The sequence below is a fragment of the Patiria miniata genome, unplaced genomic scaffold, assembly GCF_015706575.1.
Source record: "Patiria miniata isolate m_02_andy unplaced genomic scaffold, ASM1570657v1 HiC_scaffold_22, whole genome shotgun sequence".
In the NCBI taxonomy this organism is placed as follows: domain Eukaryota; kingdom Metazoa; phylum Echinodermata; class Asteroidea; order Valvatida; family Asterinidae; genus Patiria; species Patiria miniata.
In genome coordinates this window covers 11,733,266-11,743,438 of record NW_024037061.1, presented here as the reverse complement: position 1 = coordinate 11,743,438, position 10,173 = coordinate 11,733,266, and the positions used below count along the sequence as shown (strand labels likewise).

Genomic DNA, 10,173 nt, shown 5'->3' with positions numbered 1-10,173 from the left:
TATTACCTTCCGAGTAAGATTTTATTAACGTTGTATAATTCATTTGTTTTACCATACTTAAATTACTCAATCTTGACCTGGGGTAGTTTGCCATCTAAGTGTAACAAATTACTTACTTTACAGAAACGAGCAGTTCGTGTAATTTCAAATGCTGGCTATCGTGATCATTCTGCTCCATTATTTGCTAAATTAAATGTATTACAATGTAATGACTTATATTACCTTAATTTAGGAAAACTAATGTATAAATTTATGCATAATTTACTTCCGTCATGTTTTAATTCTTGTTTTACCTTAGCATCTAACGTTCATATACATATAATACTCGAAGTAGTGCTAGGGGAAATTTGTTTGTCCAATTTAACAGAACGTCCATGTCAAAAAATAGTGTTATTCACCGAGGCACTTTGTACTGGAATAGTTTAGATGATTCTCTTAAATCGTTAACTTCACTATCTGTCTTTGTCAAAAATTTCAAAACTCATTTTCTCGAATCATATTCATAAATTGAAATTCCATTATTTTGTGTATTAATATTTAGGCCTCGTCTCACGCTTGTCCTGTCTGTCTCACGTATTGTTTTGTTTGTCCCTTGGTCGTATGTTTGTCCATAGGTAAGGGCACAAAAGCGTTCTGCTTAACCTTATACCTAAATGTTGTCATTTAATTTCACACTTTATAACTAATCACTGCGTACATAACTATCAAATATTATACTAGTGACTTTTTCTAATGTATACATGTTTGTACATGTATAATTGTAATGAATGACATCATTGAAATAAATGTTACTACTACTACTACCCTTTTACAAAAATTAATTTGAATATATACATATTTACATTTTTTGGGGCTGAAAATAGTTGCCTCAAATCTCTAGCGTCATCCCCTCGTCCTAGTTTTGTCCGATTTCTTCGTAAGGTGGCTCCTCTACCCAGTGACCCCGGAACTGCAACGTTCCGGTGGGTGCCACGTGGGCATGTCCCTGACGCTGATGCGGTCCCTGGGCTCAAAATAGATGCTGCCTTGCTCCCAGTTCTGGACAGACGAGGGCCCGTACTGGCCGTAGATCATTTGGGGCATTTGGGTGTCTTGGTGTTCTGTGGCCGGCACCGGCAGATCACTACAACCAGAACAATGAGGACTAAAAGGATGAGCGTAGGGGTGCTTGCGATGATTGCCAGAACCTCTGGCTTGAGAATGATGTTATTACCAGAAGGATCTGTTTGAGGTTTACTTGGGGCGCCTCCTGTGTCCAAACCATCATTTGGTGTCATCTTCCTGGATGGCGTTGTGCTGTAGATGGGATTTGTTAGCGCCGGGTTGACACTGAGCGTGATTGCATCCCGTACCGTTCCGATGTCATTGGTTGCGTTACACCCGATGATCAGACCGCTATCAGCAAGTGCTGCCGTGAAGGTTATCCGCTTGTTGTCGTTGGAGTAAGTGATCCTGTTTTGGTCAATTTTTTCGCTGAAGGTCCAGATGTAGGAAGGCGGAGGATTGGCCTCGGAGTTGCAAGTGAGTTCTATTTCCTGGTCAGCCGCGACGTAATTTGAACCTTCAATCTTTGAGAAGGTTGGCGGGAAGGTCACGTCCAGTGGTCCAAGACTGCAGCTTCGACGGACCAGGTTTGTTGCTGAGGTGGTCAGCCTGCACTGGAATATATTTCCGTGATTCTCGGGCCCGACCCTGAAGGTGTAATCGATGTTCCGGAAGCCGTTTTGTGTATCGTCTGTGTGAATGGGCAGAGGATCTCCTGCATGGGTCCACACCAGAGTGACCGGCGGGTTGCCGCGCTCCGACTGGCACGTGATGGTGATCTCCTCACCCACCTGGTAACTGTCTTTGGTCAAGGGGAAGCAGCTGGGGTACCTGCTGGGCGGGACATGGTGCACCTCCAGCCTGACGGCATCAGACTCCAAGACTTCAGTGTCAGTGCTTTTGTCGATCACCTGGCAGCTATATGTTGTATCGTCCCCTAAAGTCACATGGTTTATCATGAGATTGTACTCACCACGAGTCAGGTTCATCTCAACACGGAGGCGAAGCTCCGTAATTAGCATGCCCGCATCTCGGCTGATTTGGATCCCTCCACGATACCATCGCAGTTCATGGGTTGACTGCAAATTGTTTATCACACAATAAATGGTCACGTTGTCATCCTCGAGTGCTGTGGTCTCCATAGGTTCAATTTTGAAATCTGGCTGACAAAGAGCTACTGCGATTAAGGAGAGAAACTGCAGCGATGTCTGCAAAGACTTGGATCTGATCCTGTACCACTCCATCTTGAGAGCGAATGGACAAATTCAGTTTCCCGAAATCGAATTCCTAAGTTGCAAGAATCAGCAGTAGTCACAAACTAACGTTGCAGTCTCTAGCATTCTCTGGCATCAATCATGTCAATTCAGCTGGAATTCATCTCATCACCATCCCATTACATGCAGACTGCAGAGAACATTTACAGAGCGCACAACACAACCACAGATGTCTCTGTAAATGTTTAACGTCAAAATCTCACTTCTCATTGGCATATGTCCAGTTAATCATCTGATCCGGTCAATTTTACAAAAGCTTTGAAAACTTGAAATCTGGCACAGTTTTGATTTGCTTTTACTTCCAGTGAACAGATTCAAAACTTTTCAATTTTTCAGTCCTAATTTGGAAAATGTGCCGTCAACGTTTACAAGCCTGGTACAGTATACTTCCTCATTTATGAAAGGAAAAGTCGTAATCTTTTGTGCTGGCCACACCTGCGGTTTTGAATAACAGAAGGGGAATGGTGTTGGTTATTTCGGAGCTGACGGGTTAAATCACTGGAGCATTGATTGCACAGCGTTCATTTTGTTGTTCAGCATCGAAAATTTTCTGGGCCCGTTTCCCCCTTGACATGTTGTTGACAGAAATGGGGCGTACACACACTGCATTTGATAATGCTCAGTCAGAAACTAGTTTTCTTTTGCATCAAATAGGAAAACTACAGGAACTTTTTTTCAGGAGTGGATTAGAACCCGTAACCTCTAGATTTCCATACTACCATTCTACAGATTCGGGCTGGCCACTTTGGACATGTATGCCAACATACGGCTATGGATGCATGCTAGCTTTCCAATGAGCAAAGGTTCGCGTCCTGCTTGTGCCAGTATTTTGTTTGCAAAACCAAATATTCTTTCTTTTGACTGCCCAAAAGTAGAGCTTGCCGTACGTCATCAGATCAGATCCAGATGTCTGACCAGAACTCAATGAAATTGTTATCCTCCTTATTGACCCTTCCTTTCCATAGAAGATTTTGCCATAGAACTGTAAAAAAGTTGTTTATACTAATCCAACACTGAAATTACTAAGGGTTGTTGTTGTATAACCTGCAAACAACATGTTTTTTTGTGAAAACACACCTTTTATACGCAGTGACGCACAAGAAACATTTACATGTAGCTACCGGTAGCTTATTAGAATATGAATAAGAATGTGACCCCAATGACCTCAATTCAGAACTATCCAGGGAAGAGTGGTACCAAAAAAAAGCCCCTTTTCATTCTTGCATGAGGAAATGCTTCAACATTAACGAATAGTCTCCAAATATGGTTTGCTTGACAAGAACTTTTGTGTTGGCTATGTGCAGGGGTTGGATCATGTGAGCTTTGATTTCGATTCAAATCAAATGCGCATACTCAACGCATTCTTGACCACAAGGCTATCCAGGGTTGCAATATGGCTTTGATGTCCTGTACGATGTTGTCAATGATATTGTAGACATGTTACTCCAAAGTTGTTGTCATTAATATTGCAGCCTTTCCTTGAATTAAGAGGTTCCCCAAGCATGCAGCAGTGGCACTACCATTCCCCTTCCCCCAAAGAACATTACCTTTGTAAAATATAAATAGTGCTCATTGCTATGAATGCAATACTGTAAACATGTCTGTGAGAGTATTTGAATGGTGTCACAGTACAGTGGTTAAACGGCATTGCTTTTGTGAAGTAGTCACATGACCCTTGACACTGAGCACAAGGAAATAAAAATTTAATGTTGACGTACCCCAGTCTGGTTTGAAAATGATTGAAAACGTCTGTGCTCCTTAGATGCATTAAAATTAAGAAACTCTTGTGATTTTCTGAGGTTCGGAGCAGTTGTACATGTTTGCCTTTGTCGAGAGCATGGCGTAAGGATGGTCCATCCTCTTACAATCAACAAAATGTCACTGTTAATGACTGAAATGTCCATGGTTTCCATTTGGCTTAGAAAAGTAAAGTTAAGTGATAAACTTGTGCAGTGATAATTTACTTATCGAAATGGCTTTGTTGGTGTTGAACCCCCATCTCTGTCTTTGGATTGTGTTCCTCTTTGTTGCCTGTCATTCTCAAACTACCAACGTAACTGAATTTGGCAGTTCAACACAAAAAACCACGATGTCGGAAACTTCTGAACAGACAACCGGACAAGAACCTACCCATCAAGAGTCTACCCCAGGGACCACAGAAGCGCCTTCCACATCGGTGCCGTCCGAGACTTCTGAGAGTTTGTCCCCGACCGAGACGGAGCCAGCGACATTCTCAACCCATGGCACTGTGACAGATCCTGAATCGGAAGGCCTGACCACTGCCATTTACGTCGTCATTGGGGCTGGGGCACTCATAGTTCTGACTGTCGTAGTTGGTGTGGTCTGTGTCCTTTGCCAACCTAAACGCGCCGATGAGACGGAGTTGTTAGAGGTGGGACCAACCGTCTCAGCCCCATATCACGGTGATGTTGAGCCAGAAGCGCTCCCAGCCCCCCTCCCAGAACCAGATCCCTTTCCCGTAATCATGGCTGGGCCAAGTAATGATGAAGATATGCAGCAGATAGAGTTGAGACCAACGTATGCAAACGTCGTTGGCAGTGAGCCGGAAAGAGTCGAGAGCTCCATCAGTTTCTCCGAAGAGGAGGACGAAAACACAGCGGAAGACGGCAGACTCGGTGCAACTGGAATCATGGAGGAGGGAGGGATGGGTTTGGAAATGGAGCAGTCAATTCATCCCAGCAGACCTGTGTATGCAAATCTTCCCAACAATCAACGGGAAAGGGTGGCCAGCTCCATCAGTGTCTCTGATGAGGAGGATGCAGAGTTTAGGGTTTGAACGCATGAGCCTCCGTTTTTGGACTTGAAAGTTGTAGATGTGAAAGTCTCATCAAAATCGTTCTCACCCAGAGTTAAAGCTTGGCCTAGGCTGGTCAACATATTGATTCTGTTGTTGGCCTTACCGCCTTCTAGCCAGTGCCATATTCTTTATACAAGTTTAAACTTTCAAAAGGCATACGACATGTCATTCTTTATTTTGGGGTTCCAAAATGTAAATAAGTCTAACTTTTACAAATCGATTGACAATTTTTTTAAAATTTCATTTAACTCGATCTTTCATTACTGTATTGCCATTTTCTGTGCACAACATGTATTCACTAGATCCAGATTTTGATGCCGAATTGTGGATCCTGAGACTTCAAAACTTCCCAATGTACACGTAAAGTACATGTACCTACTCGGAGCCTTTAGTTTTTTTTTAATATTCATTGTATGTATAATTATTCTTATGAATATAATTATTGTATAATTATTGTTGCCTTATGTTTTAGAATTGTACCGGTATGTGGTGTATTGGCTATTCACTCTGCTTAATTTTAAAATTGTGTTTTGAAACTTTGCTAATGGGTAGATATGTGTATTAGTATTCAGTTGTCATGGGCGGAGGGGGATGGGTTCGCGTAAACCCTGTAATGTTTGTTGATCCAGTAATGAAACCCATCTTTCTTTGTTTTTATTGTTAAAATCGGTTATATAATGGGTCGCAGAAAAGTATGGGTCATTCCACACTAAAGGGGTACAAAAGTGTGACATGGGGGAAATGAAGCAGGATAATAATATCAAGTTGTTAGTCCTCTTTTCCACTTGTACATTCCCACCCCATTGTTGAGGATTGTGCTCACCAAGAATTTAAGACTTTCCAGGCAAATTTTACAAGATTTACATGCTCAGATTGTTACATATACATGTACATGTACATACATACGTAACATGGACAGAAAGTTTGTTAATATTGATAGAAAAGTTACAATAAATGTGTTTACCTAAATAGGGTGCCTATTGTTACAGCATTGTTACCTGTAAAAACCAAGAAAATCTAGTGTTTGTTTAATATGTCACAGGGTACCGTACTACATGTACATGTACCGGTAGGGTCTATGTTCAGAATGTTACGCATGTTACATGGACAGAAAGTTGTCACAAGAAATAAATATAAATACTTAAGACAAGAAAATTGTGTTTATTTGGCTGTTAGCAATCCTAACTGGGTTATGCATGTACGGTATGATGTAATACATTTGGGTAAATTCATGCACATGATAAAACAGAAAATGTCCTCAATTTATAGCGAAACTTTTTTCATGTTATGTAAATGATTTGCAATGAATCCTGTAATTTCTGAAGAACATGATACAGTCCTCTTTATCTTTTGTGTGCATGATCATTAAGGACTCACAAATGAACAGGGAAATTAAGACTCCACAAAAAAATGCTATCTAGCTTTGTTTTACCTTCAACATCCCACTCTCAATCTCCAAATTTGCAGTCAGACTTACCCCACTGGCATCACAGATTTTTTAATGCAATCCTTGAAAATGCACCTTTGTGTCCCATTTAACCTTATTTTCAATTTTCGTTTTGCCATTTTCAAGGGTATTTTGGTGCCTTTTGGTTTTTATGCTTATGCAAATTTCCATATATTCATGAGCAAAAGTGTGTTGTCATTTCAGGCAAAAAACCTCAATGTTATAGATATTTCAGCACAAACAAATTGCCAAACGTTTGGATATTTTCTTGTCCGAAAAGTTCTTTTCTGTGGTGATTCGTCATTGTGTCAGTACATGGCAGTAAGCCAGTGAGCAAACTTTTCTCACAGAATTTTCAATTGACAAATTTTTGGGTTCACAATTTGAACAGAAATTTCTTAAACTGAACAGTGTCTTCCTGAAATGACATCACAGCTACAGCGCCCCCAGTTGCCCAGAAAAGCATGGACAGTGTTAAATGTTTAAAGAAGTGCACTTTTCAATAAAATTAACCAAAAGGGATGTCAAAAGATTTTCATACAGTTAAGAGGAGTAGAAAGTTGCACAAAATGTATTCCTAAGAGAAATTCATTTCACGGACGTGAAGTCAACTAACTCATCAAATTTAAGTCATATCACAATGTTCAGTTACAAGCCGAACTAAGAAAAAGAAACGCCTTTGACAACAACTGAACATAGTAATTTCCACCAGGGTGGCACACCAGAACAACAAATATACACATTTAATTCCACAGTTGGAAATATTTTGAAAGTTCAATACAAATTTACAGAATAAAACTTAAAAACAGCCATACATTTATTTTGAGACAAATTGGACACAATATGTTCCAAGACATGATTGCACATATTGTTTCTACAACACCAAAGACTCGTTAAAAAATCTGAAAATTCTATATAAAACAAGAACGGTTTCTGTTTAATGTTTCCCACCCATGGAACTATTTTTACCCAGATTATGCTTTGAAGAAAATTTCTACACGGAAGTTAAAACTTCCATCCAGTATTTCTACGCCTTGAGCTATTAAACATTTGGTGAAAATAGCTTTGCCAACCTGCCGTTGTTGAACTCTCTGACCTTTTACATTTTGACAGGAGGAAGTTAATCAAAGATAGAAATCATGCAGGTGGCAGTGGTTGTGGGGAGATGAAAATAGTTTTTGTTGGGGATCAGTAATTTACATAGTACCATGAACACTATCAATTCTAGAAGAAACCAAAATTCGATGATGTTGGATCCCAGAGAAATTTCATTGTTTTAAGCGTGAGACACCATTAGAAAAAAAACCCAAGAAAACAGACTTTCCCTTTTGAACTTAAATGCATTAGAAGCAATCAGGTTGCAATGTGTGCACAAGAGCTACTCGGGTAATAACAGTGTGAGGAGCCGGCCTTCGCTGCGCAGCAATGAGAATCTTCCTGTTTAAACAGGCTGTGTTTTTTTGTCGCCCAAATATCCGCGTTTTCGTTTATTTTGAGCCTGTTTTGGGGCTTTTTGCCTGAATTCACATCTTTTTTTCCTGTTTTTGCACAAGTTTCCTGGGTTTTTTTTTCATTGAAATTCATTCTCATGCTTGACTAGCCAGGCCCAGGCTGCACTGGACGACGTCTTCATTGCATTACGACCACTGACGTCCTGGGTATGAACTTCTGCTGCTGTAGCGAAACAAAATACAACAAAAATGTTTTCATATTTTTACCTGAAGGAGGAAGCTGAAATTTCATTTACATTTTCCTAATTGTATCCAGAATTGCAAAGATGCTCAGTTTAGAAAAAGTAAATGTGTCTGTGGGCGAAGTGTTTACAGAAAATAAATCGCAGATCAATCCTCGCTTTCGTTGTGAACATCCTCAGCACTGCAGTACGAACATGTCGTTTAAAAACTTCCTTACGCTCGCGCTCCCACACAAAGCAACTATGTTGCGTACACGCGCGTGAGTCTTCACACGATGGTGGTTGAGTGCTTGCTGCTGCTGTTACCAGCTACCACAGGACTGTTGTAAATTTGGCCAATCATTTGGCTTACGTGATGCCTGATCAATGCTGATTCAGGGGCCATTTATTCGCAAAGCCGGTCTTTATATCACATATTAATACGACCTCACGTGATCGAGTCTCAACCAATCAGAAGCTATCAACTCTCCAAGGTGTTTATTAATATGCATTAGAAATTCACATGATGTCCATAAAAAGTTTGTTAAATACCGTGGAGACTTTAGTTACCGGTACAGCCTTAATAATTTCTGTGTCAGACATTTGAACCAGAAAAGTGTGTAAGATATTTTAACCACCAACCATGCAGTGCCAACTACATACCTGTACCATGTACAAGGGTATGTGTCAGACAGTCACAATGGTGATCTATGGTCCGAAATGGTGTTCAAGTTCAACATTTTTCAAGGGGTGATGATTGAGTGGGGGGGGGGGGGGATGAGGTGTTGCTGCCCATGCATAAAAAGACCAAATGCCTGAAGCAAACCAAAAAAAAGAACTCAATTTTGAGTGATGATGTTATTCGTGGAATTGAGGAAATAGGGGATTTGTTTTTCATTATGTAAATTATTAACATTGATCAACAGGAAGCAGGGGGTGGGTAGCAGTTGGAAGCAGGGGGTGGGTAGCAGTTGGCAAGTTGTACAATACCTCAAACAATAAACTTAGCTTCTGGCCTTTGAAGATAGAACTTTGTGTTTCCTGTTTTCTTTCTTTTGGGGGGAAGAGGAGAGAAGGTCAGGCCCGTAGGCAGGGGGAAGGGGTCGGGGGTTGGGACGACACTTCCCCCCCCCCCCCCCCCAGCTACATTTTTCCTCGCGATTGACTGAGTATTACTTGACTGAGTATTATTCAGTAGTATTACTGTTTATTAGACATGAAAAGGTCCACCTCATGGTAAAAAATGACCCTCCCATTCCACCAGGCTGGCTTCGGCCGTGAAGGTGTGAGTTATTTGGGCTGTAGTGTCTTTGTATTTGGAAGAAAAAGTTAAGGTTAAGCCTAACCCTGCCAAAAAAACCAACAACAACCAAGTGTGGGAACATTCTAGATTTTAGTGGCCCCAGCAGGCACAAAGGGCCTGGATGCTGTGAGATTGAGCAGGTTTCTGACTTTGTTGTCTTTTGTCTTCGATGGATAATACAAAGTTACAGAAAAGTTTGCTTAGGATTGATCAAATAAAATGAAGTCAGATTTTGTTAAGGGAACATAATTTTGTTTCACAAAATGATTAATATTATAAGGTGCATAAACTGTAAAGTGCCTTTCCCCTGAATGAAAAGTGCTCTTGGGTGTTATATTTGTTATATTAGAATTGGTAATGATAACATTTAATTGTACAAGGTGTGACACAACAGGTAGTTTCTTGAGAATCTGGACAAAGTTTTGGAACAAGCCCAGGTCTTGAAGTCTTAAAAACTGTTCAACAGTTCACCAGGATGTTGGAATCAGCAAGGAGTTGTTCCAGAGCAGTAGATGAAAATGCAGCGTCTCCAGCTAGCGTGTTGTAGAGTTTCTAATGGGGAGTCCTTTTGTTTAGATCACCCTTGTGGTTAAAATCCATGGCATGACCTCTTTT

General features: G+C 40.7%; 1 pseudogene; it reads right to left on the bottom strand.

Annotated features, from left to right (window-relative positions):
* Positions 1-811: 811 nt before the first annotated feature.
* On the bottom strand, positions 812-2,392 carry LOC119730913 (annotated as a pseudogene).
* Positions 2,393-10,173: the final 7,781 nt, after the last annotated feature.